Consider the following 19276-nt stretch of genomic DNA (forward strand, 5'->3'; position numbering starts at 1 on the left):
TTCTGTCTTATGCAGAGAAATCTGACGCTACAAGAACTCAAACAGAGCTCTGTGTATTGAGCAAACATTTAAGGAGACAAAAAAATAATTCATCTACAGCACAGATTGGAGATATCAGATGTTTGCCTATGGTGGAGCAATGGCTGTTAAGTGCTTTGTAGCAATATTTTTTTAAGATGACTCTGAGCTGAAGAAATGCAAAAAAACATTCATTTGTCAATAGACAGCATACATTGCTGCTGATGGAGCTGACCTTTTAAGAGCCTACACTCCATCAGTACACTTAATTAAAAGAAACTATATCCAGGGGGTGAAGGGCTCTCAATTCTTGTTTGCTCTACACTTTCCTGGCTCAGAACAAGATTTTTCTTTCAAGCTCATTTGCAGGGCTCCATTGTTTATTTTATATACATCATTCTGTTCACATATTTTGGGGCTCATGATGGATCTGTGAATACAATAACAATCAGGATTTGGCCAGGATTTTCAATAACCTGCACAATGCCCTCATCTGTTCTTGCAGAGAGAATCCTTTCCTCCCAATTTAAACAGCAAGGATATTTTCCAGAGGAGAATCAGTGAAAGTGTTTTACCAACAAGAGGGACATGTATTGTACAAACGGCACAAGTATGACAATGCTTCTCAGATCGTAAAGGAAAGCCATTGCTTAACACAGCATCCATCACTTTCTAGGCATGTTTTGTCCCCCCAAAACCCCTTCCAAACAGGAAGAATGCTGCAAATTAGGGCAACGTGCTAGCATCACTAGAAGATGAAGAAGGAGAGTTGGTTCTTATATGCCGCTTCACCCTACCCAAAAGAGTCTCAAAGTGGCTTACAATCACTTTCCCTTTCCTCTCTCCACAACTGACACCCTGTGAGGTAGGTGAGGCTGAGAGAGTCCAGATATCAGAACAGCTCTCTCAGTGCTGTGAGGTGCCCAAGGTCGCCCAAGTCACCCAGCTGGCTGCAGGAGGAAGAGCGGGGAATCAAACTCGGCTCACCAGATAAGAAGTCCGCCCTCCTAACCACTACACCAAGCTGGCTCTCTAGGAAGTGATGTTGAAATGTTGGGGTCATTGGGGCGGGAGAGTGACACTGTGATTTTTGGGCAAAACTCTCATGGCTAGAAGCTATGTGCCCCAGCTGCCACCCCTTAGGTATACCTCTGAGTTTCCAGGTGACATCAACACATCACATCATTCCTTCCTGCCCCTGGGAAGTCCCCCCCATCCCCTGCCAGCAACACAGAGGGACATGGAAACACTAAAGGCAGCCCAGCTACACCTGGAATTATCATTACTTGGTTGTATTAGCACCTGACCCCCTGGACACAGTCACTTTCTCCAGCAGGGGCCTTATCTGATAAAGCTAATTGGAAACCTACTGCAACAGGGGTGGGCAGAAGGTCACTCAGGAGTAAGCTTGGTAAAAATTGATATGACATATAAACGATAGTTTATTATCTGGTTATCTGGAAACTAAAAACTTACTGTAATAAAGTTGATATGTCTGTTATTTGTTCTATTTTTTCTTCTATTTGTATTTTCTCCCCTTTTTAATGTGCATAAATATCTCTAATAAAAATTATTTTAAAAAAAAGTAGCTCTGCACCCCTCCTTCAGTGGTGCTTTAAGCACTATCTTATCCTTCACCTTGATCAGAGTACCGTTTCTCCTGTTTCATGAGAAAGAAAGGGAAGCACCCAGGTGCATGCATCTCTGCTCTGGATTGGAGGGGGGGATGTCAGCAACACCCTTTCCCATCTATCTCTCTGCGCATATCGCTCTGGTTGGAAAGAAACATGCTGGCTTTTTCCTCTGGCACCAAAGTTTGCTATTTACCTCTTCTGTGAAAAACACAGAACTATCTATATATTACAGAATGGTGCCGGACGTGGTCATTTGCTTTGTGAAAACAGAGGCAAGGTTTTCCCACCCCAAGCACTGCAGTCCTTGTCTGAAAAATTGTAATTTTCCATCCCCTGAGCCACCATTTTGTGGCCTGTGGTCTGTGCAATTGAGCCTAAGCCAGGTGCCGTGGCCTCTGTGGTCTCCTCGCAGGCACAGCTGAGCTCCACCATACCCATGCTCCTCATCGCAGGGAGAAACCAGGAGCACAGCTCTCGTGTGAGCAAGGCTCATGGCAGCAGCCCACCAGTATTTTTCATAATATAGGCAAGTTTGCTTCTGGCTTGTTATAGTGTCAGGACTCTGACCTCATGTCTCTGTTAAGACCATCACTGGTCCAAGTAAGTAACCGCTTCTACCTAGCAGCCGTTCTGCTTATAAGCACTGTGAGAAACTCAGCAGGAGCCCATGAGAGGAGTGCTCTGAGAGAGCCAACAGGAACAGTATACTGGGAAACTGTGCTAAGATCTGGCCTTTGGCTTTTAACGCTTGAAAGGTTGACAGGGAGTGGAAAGTCTGGCCAAGAATGAGTTTTAACAACAGAGTAGGTTGAGGGAAGTTTAGGAGTAATCATCCTGGAACGGAGAGAATTACTAAATCATAGATGGCTGCTGTGGATTAACTGAAATGTTTTGACCAGGGTGTAACAGTATTAAAAGCCTGTCTCAGGAGGGGATTTTTCCTGCCTGCATCCACTAGTTGGATGACATCCTTCATCTTCTTGTTGTCAGTGAAGGTTTACCACCATTTATGGTTGTCATTTTTTTCCTATTTAATAAACTTCGTTCTTGTTTAAAAGTAAAGCATCTTCCCCCAGTTAGTGTACATCATCTCTCATTTATTGATCCAACTGAATTTAAGCCCACACCCTGTTTATGTCTATTTCTGAATTTTTCTCAGAAACCTGAGCGCTGTGAGGCAATCAGGAAATGGATGTAAAACCCTTTGGGGATGGTGCCCAGCCCTAGAAACAAGCGTGTAAAACAGCCTTTCTCAACCAGGGTTTCATGGCCCTGGAAGGGTTTTTCGGATGGGTGGGAGCGAGTTAATGTTTTAATATATTTTTTAAATTTGTTAAACATTCATTGGGTGATATGACCATATATGGTCATGTCAACCCACCCATCACCTCCCAAAATGGCCAATGATGGGCCTGGAGGGGGTGGGAAGGGAGGGGCCCCTTCCCAACCACATTCTACATGACTATGCCACTTCTGGGGTTTCTCAAAGACTGAAGAATGTTTCAGGGCGTTCTTAATGGTAAAAAAGTAGAAAAGGGCTGATGTAAAGGGAGACTGTCCCTTAATATAGAGCAGTGAAGGAGGAGGAGGAAGATGAGGAGGAGTTGGTTTTTATACGCCACGTTTCTCTACCCAAAGGAGTCTCAAAGCGGCTCACAATAGTCTTCCCTTTCCTCTCCTCACAACAGACACTCCTAACCACTGCACCAAGTCCGTTGTTTCTCCCATGATGGCTCTGGGAGGTAGTGGTGAGTGTAAACCAGGCACGCCTCAGTGACATGTAAGATCCCTTCCAAATTGTGCTACATCTAGTGTCTGCTTGGATGGTGGACTGAGCTGGAGTGTGTACCCTTGTTCAAAATGTGCACAGGATTTTATATATTTCCATGAAAAGCAACCCAGATATCCACGGGGGGCAGCACGGTATGGAGAAAGTTTTATGAATCGTTCTTAGAGTATTTCTGAATGCCACTGCTCTGTATGCCACAGCACTGATAAATCTGTTCTGACCGAGCAGTAATATCAGGGCTCTCTCAGCCTCACCCACCTCACAGGGTGTCTGTTGTGGGGGGAGGAAAGGGAAGATGAATGTAAGGAAAGAAAAAAGGGCCCATCCCACTAAGTAAAGCAAGCCAAAGACTTTCCACACATTTCCCCTTCTATTTTCTAGAAAGCCCCCACACTGGCTTTTTTTTAAAAAATGGGATTTTTGCTCAGCTATTGGGTCAAATGGGCATCTAGCAGCATGACCAGATTCAGAGTAAAAGACAACCATAGCCCCATGTCAAGAAGTAGGCCAATATCCTGTATCTTGGCAAATGCTTTTTAAAGATCAGGTACATTCACAATCATTTTAATTGCAGTTGTCTGATAGCAGTAGTCCAACAATGCAAGAACTTCTGACAGTCATCTGCTTTACCGACAGAAAGGGTTACCAACATCTAAGTGGAGCCTGGACTTTTCCCAAAATTACAACTGATCAGACTATGAAGATTGGTTTTCCAAGAGGAAATAGCTTTGGAGAATTGGGAGTCTTAGGGCATCACATCCCTGCCTATGCTCTGCCCACAAATCTCCAAGAATGTCCAAACTGAGAGTTGACAGGCTTGTAGGCTGTTAGCCTGTGAGCACCATTGCACACAATGGAGTCCCTGGCGGTTTCTCAACAGATTATTTTTCCAGAAACATGCCCAGCCTCCAATAACACAACAGATTGTATCCTTTATGTGACATTTTGCTTGTAATACTTTAAAATTCTCCTGATATTGATCTGAGACCCTAATGCCGTAAGCCTGAAATTAGAACTCCCTATTGCTTTGAACAGTTTGTATAAATCCTGTAAAAATGCCCTGTTAATCCAGGTTTAAAGAGGCCAAAAAAAAAAAAAAAATCTCCTCTGAAGATCTCTAGCAGGAATGAAAAACAATATTTTCAGAAACCTTTCAAGGAAAGGCCTCTTTTTCCCCCTCATTAAAACAACTCTGCCTTACGGATGAACTCCTGCCAGGTTCAGTTTTATTATACATACACGCACACATTCACAATATAAAAAGCAATTTATTGCTGTCTTTGAATGTCTAGTAAGCAAATCAGGTTCTCCTGGAAATCCAGTATGTGAGACATTAATAAAAGAAAAGGTCAATCCATGATCCTGCGTACAAACTGCTAATATAATTCATCAGATCCAGTGAGGGAGTTTACTTCATATATCAGTTTAATGGCTGACTTCAGAATCCCAGTCCATTTACTTTTTGCTGTGTTATGAGAGCCACATAGCAGCAGAGAACACATTTGACTGCCCAGAATCCTCTCTGTACCTGACACAGCTCCTTCCAGTTTTGGGAACGGATCCTCTTCCTCAGCTTTTCACAACAGCTGGGCAAAAAGAAATTAAACAGGCGACAATTTTTCTCCCGTGCCTGCTTTATTTCTGCTTGGCGGTCCACAGCTAAACACACTTGTTGAGCCTCTCCCCTCCCCTTGAGAATAAAGAGGCATCAGAGGTTTTAATGGTAGAGGTCTTCCCCCACCATCACCAGACACTTCAGGGATCATCCTCTAAGGTTTTAATACATCTTTCATTATTTGGATTGCAGGGAGAAGGGCAAAGAAGAGAATCTTGGAACAGGATCCCTTCTTTCTTCAAATTACTTCCTCTCTCTTTGACAGAATCTCGGAAATTCTAGAAGGAACTAAGGGTCTCACAAACTACTACAAGGCACTTAAAAGGAGGTTTCCATTTACTGCTACATTCTATTGTCCGTAATGCCTTTAGGAAGTCAAGCCATAAGTCCTGAGGTTTCAATGGTCTCATACAATGGTTTTATTATGTAAAGCAGTATAATTTTCCCTGCCTGAAAACCCTATCAAAGACCAGGAAACACAACGTTGTACATTATCGCCTGCCTGTTTGAATGGTCGTTCGCAATTAGCCATTATTGCAAAACATTGCGCTGACTATCGTTAAGTACTGAACTTATCATTATGCAAAATTTATGCAATGGATGCAGATTTCAACCAACCGGTTGAAGCTAGTCCAGGTTTTTCTTTGATTTACTTTTTCCAACATGCAGGGTCAGGCTAACATTTGTGCACTGGTATTAACATCCATCCTGTGCTCTGGTCTGGGACATCAGAGTCGGAGCCATCTGTTAAAATGACACAGATGTTCAAGGCACAGTCTAAGCAGAGTTTACTGTTTTTTTTTTTCCATAATGGAAAAAGATGAAAGGATTAGACTTCCCAAGCATTTCTGTTTTGCTTATTTGTTTAGAAGTGGCTCATGCATTAAATTTTGGGTTCCATTTCTCATCAGTGAGTGAAGTTCTTGCTTACTGCATTAATTGGGCTGGACAGAATAGGGCTCCCAAATATTACATATCAGGATCAGGATCAGGATACAGAACCACTTCCTTTGCACATGCATTTTTTGCAGTGCTCCTGCTTACTGTTCATGCTGTGCCATGGTGTATTGACGGGGAGGGGGGAGACACACACTAGTGAAAACATTATAATCATTTATTACTAAATTCACAATCTACACCTCCATAAAAATGTCCAAGGCAGCTAATATACAACATTCAAAACCATAAATGAACTACATTGAATTGAAATAAAATTACAACGATGCCTGAGGCCCAATAACATTGTCAGAGGCATTGCTTTAGGTGGTCCCACTAACAGATGGTGGGGTAGTCAGTCACCTAAGATAGGCCGCACCTCCAGTGGCAGGCCCCATGTTTCCATTACACTGTGGATCTGGTGTCTGGCTAACTTCTTGTCAGAGGCCAAACTGAAATCTTCTAGTTTACACCAATTTAGGATGGGGAGAGACTTGTCTTGGCAGTAGCATGTGCGAAAAGGATTGAGGAGTCTTAATAGACCATACATTGAACATGAGTCAGCAGTGTGACTCAGTGGCTAAAAAGGCAAATGGGATTTTGGGCTATATCAAATGGAGTATCATGTTCAGATCGTGGGAGGGGAGCTTTACTCTGATAGGGGATCTGATAACCATCTTCAAGTATTTAAAAGGGTACCATATGGAGGATGGAGCAGAATTGGTCTCTCTTGCACCACAGGGACAGACCAGAACAAATGGGATGAAATTAATTCAAAATTCTGTCTCAACATTCGGAAGAAGTTCCTGACAGTTAGAGCCGTTTTTCAGTGGAACAGGCATCCTCGGGAGGTGGTGGGTTTTCCATCTTTGGAAATTTTTAAACAGAGGCTGGATAGCCATTTGACGGAGAGGCAGATTCTGTGAAGGCAAAGGGGTGGCAGGTTATAGTACATGAGCAATTAGGATGTGAGTGTCCTGCATAGTGCAGGGGGTTAGACTAGATGACCCATGAGGTCCCTTCCAATTCTATTATTCTATGATGCTACTTAAACATTTTGTTAGGGTTTTAGTTTGGATATTTTTGCAGGCTTCAAAGTACCTTGAAATACTGTGGAAAGTATTTTACTTTATTTCACTAGGGGTCACACCCGTTGCATTCAGGAATAAAATGGGCACTAGATTGGGGGGGTGGAAGAACTCAGTGGACAGCCTCCCCCTGCCTACAGGACCTGGAAAGTCCAGGCAGCTGTTAGGGGAGCGTGTTCCCAGCCACGGCTGGGTGGCTCAGGGCTTCTAGGGGAAGGGCACCCTCTTGGGAAGCTCCAAGGCCCAGGGGCTGGAGGCCCCTGGGAAGGGAACTCACCAGCAGAGACAGCTCTCACACAGCAGAGATTTGCAGCCTCCGAGCCTCGGGGGAAGTGGAAGGAGGAGGAGGTAGTCAGGGTGGGGGACGGAAGATGATTGGCTGGCTACTGGTCAGACAGGCAAACCAGTTGGAAGATGAGGCTCTCAGGGACGGGCACATCATTTGTCATTAAAGGTATCATAAAGCCATGCTGTGCATGCTCACTTGACAGGGTGCTGGTTAGAAGACACGGCTCATGCCATGTCCCACAGTACAGGTTCCAGCCCAGAAATACACATGCTAGATTACATCTCTGAGTAACCATACCATCCCTGCGCAGCTACAATAGCTAAAGGAACCAGCATGAGTATCATACTATGGCCTGGGAGATCCAAGTTCAAAGCCCCATCCTGCCATGTAAAACTTCTACGACAACCTTGGGCTCATCACACTTTCTCGAGCCTAACCTGCCATAGGGTTGGTGTTGACAGGAGAAAGTGTGGGGGGGGGGGGAGGACAATGCGACAAGCCAGTTTGAGATCCCATGAAATGGACCAGTTGCAAGGGCTTTTTTTTTTTAAGTAAAATATTTTTTATAGCCAACTTGAACGATTCAGCGCTCTAGCAAAAGAGGGTTTAAGAATAAGCACAAAAGGAACTTTATCAGCACTATGTCATAAAACATGACAAAACAGTTTCTTGGTACAATAAATTGTTTACATCAAACCAAGGGAAATATAAGTAAGCAATACTCCTTGCAGAGCTGAGGACGTCCAAAGAAAAGGTACTTCCATGCAGAAAGAGAATTAGCACAACAACAAAAATCTAACTATCTTGATAATTCAGAAAAACAAAGCAATGTAGAAGGGCAAAAGTAGATTTGACTCAAAGAGATTTTCAGGGTGATGAAGCCCTACAGATATTAAAATGAGCCCAAGCATATATTCATGATCTTAAAAACAAAATATAAACTTAACTGCTGCCCTGAAATGCTTTTTTGTAGGGACTTCCTTCACCTCAAACAACTTCAATGATCATTTGAACAAAAACACAATGAAGGACATTCAGACATTACTCTGCCCAGTGTGTGCTGATCATTCCAATTTTAGTATATGTGCCGCTCAAGCAAATACTGATAACACTAAAGAACCTCTGACCCTTTGATATCTGCAGATTAATCCTACAGCAATATAGCAGCTTTAAAGCTTTCTGCTAGGAGATCCACCAGTTAAGCAGCCCTGGCAATTTCAGACAGAGAATACAATATAGTTACTCTACAACATCTTTAGACTTCTTTTCTAGGAGAGGATGTAACAGTTCCTTTTAATGTGTGGCATTTATAGTTCTGTTGACTTTGCTTCTTTTTTATATTTCATTTCTTAAATCTCTATTATTAATCTGTCGGTTGGAGCAGGTGGTAACAGAGTTTTTATCAAATAGTAATCAAGACTGCTTCCGAGCCTCAGAGGGAAGGAGGAGGGGGTGGTCAGGGGTTGGGGACAGAAGGTGATTGGCTGCTACTAGACAGACAGGCAAGCCAGCTGAAGGAGGAGGCACTCAGGGGCGGGACAGCCGCCTTGAGTGAGTGTTGAGTGGCACTTAAGCCATGAAACCAGCTCCTCCTCCAAGCCCTCATCAAAAATATTAAGAGGAACCGATTATTAATAATGCTAGGACAGTGGCAAGTAAGCCAGCTATTGTCTACAACTTATTCCTATAGGAAGATCCAAAAACCACAGTAGAAACCCATTAGAGGGTGTGTGAAGCCTTCCCAGGTTGTCTTTTTACTGCTCAAGGGTTCGTGCGATGAATCAAAGGCTGGCAAGAAACACTGCTTGCAAAGATACAGATGCCCTTTGTGAAAACAAGACATGTGAAGTTGCCTTACAGTGAATCAGGCCACTGGTCTAACAAGTTTCTCATTTCCTATGCAGACTGACAATGGCCTTCTGGGGTCTCAAGGAGAGCTCTTTTATGTCACCTACTACCTGATCTTTTTAAAGAGTGGAAATAGCAGGCATCAATCCTTTAATTTTTAAAAAATCCAGGCACTTCACTACTGAGTTTTTGAGCCTCCGCCAAGGGCAGATTGGTAAGTATTTAGGGCAGACTGCATCCAGGTGCAATCCACCGACTTGGAGTTGCCAACTTTCTTATCCTAGCAACAGCCTTTGCAAGCCATACCGACAAGACTAGAGGCAGAACGGACCATGTCAAGGGCACGGCTTCCAATGATCTGAACATCAGGTGCAATTAGGGTTGCCAGCCCAGCTCCATACAGCTGTGGGAACATTTGGGGCGCAAAGACTGGCCAAAGCAACATTGCGTAATGCTGCCACATCACTTTGGACTGGAACCTGGAACTGACACCGTGACACTCTAAGGTTTTCCCCAATCTCTAAAGGAAAAACTATAGACATTGGAATAATTCCTCAGGTGTTGCGTGATGCCATTCCCCCAACTTTTTCTCCCTCTCTGGGTTGGAGTGCCGGAGTTTGGCAGGGCCAAAGCTTGGAGACTGAAGGTTGTCCACCATAGCAGGTAACTTGGCACCCTTTTGTGCATTGTGAACTGTCCAGCCCCCTGTACACATTTGGGTAGTGGCTGACAGGCCTTCCACAAGAGACGTCATAGACTGGATCAATTCACGGAGATTTATAGAGTCTACTGGCTCTACAACTCTCCGGAGCATTTTGTCCATGAACCATAAAACCGAAAGTAATGTTGTGGCTAACCCAGTTGACCATGTCTGTTGACCTTTGAGGCACCTTGTCTGTACTTCAGCACAAACTTGATTGCCAATACAGCACAAAGCTCTGGGTTGTGAGGGTTCAGCTCAATCAGTGTGCCATTCAAACCTCACTTGACCGAATGCATGTCATTAATAAAACTCATGCCCCTTAAACCGAGATCATGATATGCTATTTTTTTGTCTTAACACTCTAGCTTATTTTACCCTGTAAGGCCAATGTCACCAGATTCCTTGTTATGATACAGATTTTCATTTTTATCTGTACTCAAGTCACAGCTGTCCTATGGGGACTGGAGGGTTTTCAAGGCAAGAGAAGTTCAGAGATGGCTTACAGTTGCCTGCCTTGGTAACACAACCCTGGTATTCCTTGGAGGCGTCCCATACAAATACTAGTCATGGTCAACCCTGCTTTACTCCCACGATCTCACAAGATCAGGTTAGCCTGGGCTAAAGGGAAAACTCATACGCAGAGAAGACGACAAAAGACTGTTTCCCTTTATCTGTTCTGACAAAACGCAACACAAAAATAACAAAAGCTCTCTTGTTTAGAAAGTGAGAAAGGATGTCAGACTGATTTGTTTTTCTATCCCCAGGAAGGTATGTGACATGTGGGGTGAAGAGTCTGAATGAGTGACCGGAAAAATTCAGGCACTGATGAAGATGGATTGCATGTTTTGCAAAACTAGCTGTAATGTTTTGTTGCTACACAACATCTTTACTGTTTTATTATTATTTATCATGCAGTAAGCAGGGGCAGGTTTATTTATTTAGGAAATGGATATCCTGCTTCTCAGAAATGTGGTGCTGGAGGACTTTTATGGGGACCAGAGGAAAGGATGCGCAGTAATGGATTTAAACTACAAGTACAACAATATAGGCTAGATATCAGGGGGGGGGGGGAAATGTCACAGTCAGAGTAGTTCAGCAGTGGAATAGGCTGCCTAAGAAGGTGGTGAGCTCCCCCTCACTGGCAGTCTTCAAGCAAAGGTTGGATACACACTTTTCTTGGATGCTTTAGGATGTTTAGGGTTGATCCTGCGTTGAGCAGGGGGTTGGACTAGATGGCCTGTATGGCCCCTTCCAACTCTATGATTCTATGATTCTACCATGGACTGGCAAAAAGGCAAATAAGGAGGTTCACATCAAGCCTGAACTCTCCCTAGAAGCTAAAATGACCAAACAGGCTATCGGACTTGGTCACCTTATGAGAAGACAAGAATGCCGGGAAAAGTTGAGAGAGCAGGAAAAGAGGAAGACGCAACCTGAGACGGACTAATTTCATCCAGACTCCTGCTTGTGGTAGCTTACAAGTAAACGCAATACCATAAAATCATCATACATTATCAATATTTTAAAAAGAAGTCAGAGAATATTTTTAAAGCATAAAACCACCATTGAATACTTGGATAAAAGACATCTCAGACCAGAAGTAAGCCAAAAATCAGCTTTAAATGCTTGGGAGAAATTAAGATATTGCTGGGGGAGGGGGGCTGTCCCATAATAAACCTTAATATGAAGAGGCTGTGGTGTCATTATTTTAAAGCAATGCATTTTGCTGCTGCCTGTTCACCCAGAGCCAAGTCCCCGGAACACTGGGGAACCTGAACTGCAGCTACAACCAAAGAATTCCCAGTGGCCACCCACCAAACAGCTTGCACTGATCTACAGCAGCCTGAAGAGCACAGAGGTTGGTTTCTGCTCTCTGCGACAGGCTAGGAGCAGCTGCCCATGTAAAGGCTCAATAGGGATAAGTAAGACACCATAATATACAAAAATGGATGTCAGTTACTTGTGGGCAGGACCCTTTGCTGCCTAAGGTTTCCTAAACAACCTCTCCATCTTGATGTACTTTTTCTAGCCAGGAAGAGATCGTTGTGATTAATAGATCACATTACCAATTTATCAGCACCATGACTTGACCTAAAGATTTGACATTATCTGTTTCTTTCCATCTAACTGTTAACAAGAGGCACTTAGATGTAAAAGAAATGTAGTGCTACACTTGCCCAAGCCGAGCTCCAAAAGGATCTCTACAGCTAGCAGCCCTGTCCTGTAGGGACACAACATTTCAATACTCCAGAATTCAGCTGTTCAGGATGACAAATTGAGGGGGGATACACCAAGCGTAAATGATTGCAGGTGTAAGGGGTCAGAAATTCCTTCAATGACCCAAATTTTTCCTTCCACATGCTACGTTTTCCCATATTTTTTTCCTTATGGAAAATGGTTATTGAGAAACTGTAAACCTTTATATAATCTCAAAATATTAATATTGGCCGGTCTGCAACAAAAATAACACTTCTAGCCAGAAGTGCCCTCCATAATCAAGAATAATCAACCAAGACTGCAGGAAAATGCCACGCACTGATACGTTACAAATTTGTCAGCAAAAACTGGTGAAGACCCAAACTTGCACACATGGTGACAACCGTCTCTCAAAACGCAATATACTGCAACTGACTAGAGCTCTGGTGGCTAAAAAATCCAATAGCTTCCATCAGATTTGAGCCCCACAAAGAGGCAGAAACTTAAAATTGCCACAGCCTGGCCAGTTGTAAATAAGGGAACAACACAATTGAAGGGGCCCATCTCCACAGTCCTCTCACTGGCCCCTAGTCTGTGAGTGTCCATTTAAGTAATCCCACCACCCCCACTTAAGTAATCCCACCACACCCAGAGATGGTGCTGTCCACTTTAGGAACACTCACGAGGGGCATCTTATGTATTTTGACATTTCTCCCCCAATCAGCTTACAGCATCCTCTTCCATTACATCTTCACAAGTGCCACCCTGTGACATAGACTGGGCTGAAAGAAGCAGTGCCTGGCCCAAGGTCACCCACAGAATCTCCAGGGCAGAATGGGGATTTGAACCAGGGCAGAAACTCTGAAACGCTAACCAAACACCACACATACCATGGTGTAGTCCACAGCCTTGCCCAGATGGCAGCCATTTCTGCATAGAGGGGGAAACAGGTGCGTGACTTTCCCCTCTGCAAGTAAATGCAAAAGGTCCAAAACATCTACTCTTCTATTCTTTTTAGAAGGAAAGGTCATGCCACAAAGGCCAGCACATGGCATGCCAAGTCACATGCTGCATTATGGGTTGCCAGCTTCCAGATCTGCCAGGATTATAACGGATCCTCAGACCAGAAATTAGCTCCCCTGGAGAAAATGGCTGCTTTGAAGTGTGGCTTTGTGGCATTACACCCTGCTGAGTTCCTTCTGCTCTCTCCCATAACTCTGACACCCCCAGGCCGCACCTCGAAATCTCCACGAATTTCCCCAACCCAGAGTTGGGAACCCTGTATACAGCACCACAGAAGCACACATGCTCTCTCCTTCCCCATGAGAAGACACGTGATTCAAGAAGCAGGATCTCTTGCGTGCATGTCATCCGTTTCAGTTCCCACCCAAGTCCCTGGATCATGATCTGTACTGCATCCAACCTTGGATAAGGAAGACCAGGTTGGGGGGGGAGGGAAGAAGAAAGAAACACAGCAGTCTCCTTCCGTTACAAATGGACTGGTTATAAAAGGGGAGTCGCCAGACTCTCCCCAAAGGCAAAAACACAGTGGTGGGACATTTTGAACCCATCGTCCAGATAAAACTCCAAGAGCAACTTTTTAACAACCTCTGCTTGGCTGATTCACTGCAGTGTTAATGGCCATGTTTTGATAGCATCTTATGTGCACAGTTTGCACTAGCAGCGAGGCCAACATTCTAAGGGCAGTAGCTTAAGCAGAACGTTATAAATTGCTACTTTCGTTATCTGGTAGGCATGCAGGGTATTTTCTATGTGCTGTAACTTGTCCAATAAAATTTAGATTCCGTGTGTGGCTCTCCCCCTCCCCCTCTGCTGAGGTTCCTAGATCGGCTTTCCAAACAAATACCTCTTCAGAAGTATAAGGCTGAATGTAACGTTTCGAGATGGAAGAGCTGTACACCCAGCCAACAATGTGTTTCTTCTTCATCATACCAGCATTCAATCTCCAAGTACCCCTGATGTTCCACACAAACTGTACTGGGTAAAGCCAAGCAATAACAATAATTTCAGACATTCCCATTTGTCCCGGCCAATAACCTTACAAAAACATAAGCTGTACTTTCCTAGGTACGGTCAATTTGTCAGGTACCTTGGAGACACCAGGGATCCAAAGCTATATTTTTGGCCTGACAGATTCACAATAGGGAGCACCTAGGAAAGAAACGGTACAAGGCAGAACTGTTGTAGGCTAGCCATACTTGCAGTACAGAAGTTTGGTGGTGGTTGGTTTTTTTAAATTACTAGAAAGCATTGCCCGATTGCTTGTTCTCCTGCAATAGAAACCAGTGAGAATGCCATGCGCGCTCCTCCGCGCAAATGTTAACAAGATCCGACTACATTTGCCCCAAGGACAGCAGGATCCATGGGTCGCTGTGGATTCCGACACTGCAGCGTGTAATGGAAGCTGGCAGCCTTAAGCAACAAATCCCCAAATCCCTCGGACAACTTCCTCCCATTCAAGTACAAATCCACGGGCTCCTAGCTGTTATTCAGCACTTCCACCCCGCCCTACAGCAGTCAAGGCTGTGGCCACGGGCTCACAATAGGATAACAGGCTCGCTTGTGCAGGGTTCACCTCAAAGCTTTTCTGCCAGATCGACGCACGTTGACTCCAAATTATATCCTTCTGTGTGCGGCGAGACCTAATCCCGAGGAAGCGCTTGCAAGAACCTGAAGCGCTGAGCGAATAGGGGCAGGTCCCAATGAGGTTTTCGGTGCAACGGAAGCCGATTGGTCGAAAGGACCAATTTAGAGTCCCGGGGCTCCTTGAAGCCCAACGTGCGCCGGACTCTAACTTAATTCTGCTGCATCGCACCAACACGGCTAGCCCACCTGAATCTACCGATCAAAAGGGAGATCTTCTTTTTTAAGGGGGAGATCTTTTTGAAAAGTATGCCCACCTGCCCTGCCCGCAGCAAACAGACCGGGAGCCGCTCTTCCCAACCCAAGCCCGTCGGGCGCCTCGGAGCCCAGCAGCCCCGTACCTGTTCCAGGAAGGCGGGCGGGAGGAGGCGGGGGGCGCGCAGCTCCTGTCTGGGTCGAGGGCATCCGAGCCCCCCGCCCGGCCGCGCACTTGCTGCGTTACCCCCGCCGCAGGCGCGCTCCCTCTCGGGCGGCGGCCACTCCCCGCGTCCCAAGGCGGCGATGGGGCGAGTGGAAAAAGTCAGCCGGGCGACTACTCACGAGGAGAGGCGCGGAGACCTACGGCAGGAAATCCCCGCGCGGCCCGAGGAGGCGCAAAGTCAGGACCGGGCAGGCCCCTGGGACTCCGGCGAGGCGAGGGCGCATGCTGGCGCACGCTGGGCGCTCGTTTATGGAGGGGAGCGGAGCGGGGCGGCGCAGCCAATCAGCGGCCTCTCCCTAACAAGTCCGACGGGCTCGGGAGAGCACAAGCCGCAGCCGCCGCACAATAGGCAGGCGGGGAGGGAGGGCGAGAGAGAAAGAGAGAGAAGCCCCGCGCTAAGCGGCTTAGGCGGCCGGGATCGGTGTCCGGGCGGGGCACACTCGGGGCCTTTCTGCTTTTATTTCCGGACGGAATGGACGGGGGACCTGCTGTGACGTCACAAGCCCGCTGAGGTCGGCGCTGCACCTTTCCTCGGGATCCTGGGCGGGACGGGATCGTACCACGGCCGCTGAAGTCACTCAGTTGCTCCCCGGGTGACTATAAGTTAGGATTCTTTATTGTGGTCTGCTAGAATTACCACCACCCTGGCCGCTGAGGGGGAATGCGGGATAGGGTTGCCAGATCCAGGTTGGGAAACGGCTGGAGATTTGGAGGATGGAGCTTGGGGAGGACCTCAGTGAGAAACTGTGCCAGAGTCCACCTTCCAAAGCAGGGGTAGTCAAACTACGGCCCTCCAGATGTCCATGGACTACAGTTCCCATGAGCCTCTGCCAGTGAATGCTGGCAGGGGATCATGGGAATTGTAGTCCATGGACATATGGAGGGCCGCAGTTTGACTACCCCTGTTCCAAAGCATCCCTTTCCTCCAGCGGAACTGATCTCTGAAGGCTGGAGGTGAGGAGTAATTCAGGGGGGTCCCCAGGTCTCACCTGGAGGCTGGCATCCTCATTTCTGCTCTTTTCATTACCATCAACTTTTAACCTGCCCTTTCTCTGCTCATCCATCTTCAGCTCACAATAACTGCTGAGGAACAGTCTTGAATGGTCAAGGTCAACTTCATGGGTAAGAAAGGATTTGAACCTGAGTCTCCCCTGCACTACTCCTTTGCAATAAAAACAACAACACACAGTGGCTTTCTCTCCTTCCCCCCCCCCCTCCCCTATCCTTCCCTCTCCCTCTCTCTGGCTTTCAAAAAGAAGTTGGCCAAGCTGAAATGTTCTAAGAATGTTTGATTCCTCCAGAAGATGCAAACGCAGGCATGAAATATATTAACATCCTGACAAGTGCAATGTTGCAAACCCATGCCCAAATGGGCGTGTTAATGTCGGCACCAATAGCTTCAAATCATCCTAACCTTTCACGGAAGTACCCGTGGACAAGAGCTTTGTTTGCTACCCATGAAACCTATAGCAGTCAGACCACCTGGCTAAGCTCCCATTATTTGGTTTTGGAAATACACTTTGGCCTTCGTAAACAAAGGTTTATCAAATCAGCACACTCCCACCCCCACTCCTCTTCTGCCTGCTCAGCTACCTGTACACGAAGGAAGCATTTTCCCTCGAATGCTTCTGAAAGTCTCTTTGATCTTGTGGTCCCTCAGCCAGTGGGGCTTTATGAGCGATGAGTGCTGGGGCCCGGGTGGAAGGCAGATGAAGCTAAGCAACTACGAATCCAGCCAGAGCCTGGGCAGCAAACCCTACGTCCAGAGTCTTGAGTCGATTACAAATGTAATGAATACAACAGTTATTGTTGTACGTCCTGCCTTACGAGAACTTTTACATGGGGTATTGTAGCAGTTATTACTACTGACCTGGATAGTCCAGGATGACTCAGTCTTGTCAGATCTCAGATGTTAAGCAGGGTTAGCCCTGGCCCCTATTTGAATGGGAGACCTCTAAGGCAGGGGTAGTCAACCTGTGGCCTCCAGATGTTCATGGACTGCGATTCCCAGGAGCCCCTGCCAGCAAATGGAGTCCATGAACATCTGGAGGGCCACAGGATGACTACCCCTGCTCTAAGGAGTACCAGGGCAGGCAATGCAGAGGCAGGCAACGGCAAGCCACCTCTGAATGTCTCTTGCCTTGAAAACCCCACAGAGTTGCAATGTCAGCTAGGTGTGATTTGATGGCACTTTCCTCCACCATCATCAGGGCTTTATCTTTTCATTGGTTGAGTCCCCTCACCCTAGAATCTATTAACAGCAGACCAGCTGGGCAATAGTTAAATGGTTGGATCCAGACTAAGGTTCCTGCAGGCACAAGGGCTTCTACTTTTGGAGCACAAATTTCTGCTGCTCCCACAGCAATCCAAAGCACCCCTTGGTAAAAAAAAAAAAAAAAAGTCCTATTCCTAGAGGAAAGGAAACATTAATCTGGGACAATAAAATCAGAGTCCAGTAGCACCTTTAAGACCAACAAAGATTTATTTAAGGCACTGAAGAGTGCTTGCACTCGAAAGCTCATGCCTTGAATACATCTTTGTGGCTCTTAAAGGTGCTATTCTGGACTCTGATTTTATTCTGCTACTTAAGTCCAACACAGCTACCCATTTGGATTAATCTGGGAGCAAGTGTGAAGGCTCCTCCCCCTTCCCTAGCACAGAAACTACATGAAGGAACTCACTCATGCTCAGGAAGGAAAAGGGAGAGCAATGGAAGTGGTCAGTTCCTTAGCTTGTGGCTGAGTCCATTAAGGCAGGAGGGGGAAGGCCACGGATCCCCTCTGTAGCTCCTGTGGACTCCTGGGGGTCTGTGGGCCCTGGAGTGGGAATCCCTGCTATAGGCTAATATTTCATAGTACAAAAACGTCAGATGTACTAGAGAGGTTTGGACGACACACTCCAGGTATACACATCCCAACAATTTCTTATCTACTGAATGTGTATGTGTTGACCTCTGTCTTGCCCAGATTAAATTTTAGCTCATTGCCTATGACAAGTTAGGCCCTGGCGCACAACAGAGTCTGCTTCATCTTCTAGTGGTTTAGCATAGAACTCTCCATGATCTCGCTTAACATATGCCTGACCCATATTAAAAAGCACTTCCAGAATCCATCCCAGAAGACGTCTGTTGCCATTGGTATTTTAGATCTGTCCAGTCAGAAATAGCTGAAACCTTTTTAATAGCCTCTCCAGTCGCAAGACACCTAAACAATACACTGTGATGAATGAAGCAAAAAGATAAATTGGGATTAAGAATGACAAATTTACTCTAACTATGAACACAGATCGTCATCACAAAACCAGCCTGAAGTCAAATTAGAATGGATCAAAGGCAAAGGTGAGATGATCGCCTCCTTCAAAAGTTTTGGTCTCTTCCTCTGAGTCAGAAAATAATGTTTTAACAAAGGAAAGCGGGATTGCATTTACTGTAACCATTGTTCATTGAGTTGTCTTCTGTACAAGTACGCATTGGGACTGCCTAAGGGCAAGCCTGCCATGGAAAGATTCATTTAAAGTTCAAAAAACTTACCTAGAGAGCACCCTTCCTCCCCAGAGCCTCGGCCACTTGTTTCTTCCTGACAAACTGATCACGTGGTGGGGGGTGCCCTCACCCCCTCAGTTCTGCCTGAGCTGCCATAAATGATATATGGAAAAGAAGAGAACTCATGGTGGGGCAGGTGGGAGGGAATGTGTGCCTTCACAGAAGGCAACTTGATGAACAACAGTGATAGGTAATTCTCTTTGTTGGTTATTCATAGTGAAGACTGATGTCACTTCTGTTTTTTTTTCCAGGGCTGACATCACACCATCGTTCCAACAACCATTGTTTTGTATTTTGCTTCCTACCACTGCCTGAGCAGCAATGAGAAACAGGAGCTGGGAGGCAGGGATTTCCTGCCCCCAGTGGGGACTTGGCAGCCCTAACTGCACGGGATTTCCTTGCTCAATCCCTACTTGCACATAGAAGTTTTATGACAGCACCTCATCAAATTGTCTGTTTTCACCACTGTAGAATACATACTTTGCATGCACATTTAATCAAACATCTTTAATTACAAAGATCTGTGATAGGACT

The 19276-nt window shown here is 45.8% G+C and overlaps 1 protein-coding gene across 6 annotated transcripts in view; it reads right to left on the reverse strand.

Moving 5' to 3' along the window:
• The window catches only part of PDE4D (phosphodiesterase 4D), a 709981-nt gene extending 691041 nt beyond the window's left edge, over positions 1-18940 (reverse strand). For 4 of the 6 annotated variants that reach the window (XM_077347177.1, XM_077347175.1, XM_077347176.1 and 1 more), the window contains exon 1: positions 18731-18940. The gene's annotated coding sequence lies outside the window, so the exon portion shown is untranslated. Of the gene's footprint in view, positions 1-15121; positions 15241-15320; positions 15411-18730 lie in introns of those variants that run through there. The other 2 variants (XM_077347181.1, XM_077347180.1) reach the window with 2 other exon arrangements.
• Between the last annotated feature and the right edge of the window lie 336 nt (positions 18941-19276).

The sequence above is a fragment of the Paroedura picta genome, chromosome 7 (genome assembly GCF_049243985.1).
Source record: "Paroedura picta isolate Pp20150507F chromosome 7, Ppicta_v3.0, whole genome shotgun sequence".
NCBI lineage: Eukaryota > Metazoa > Chordata > Lepidosauria > Squamata > Gekkonidae > Paroedura > Paroedura picta.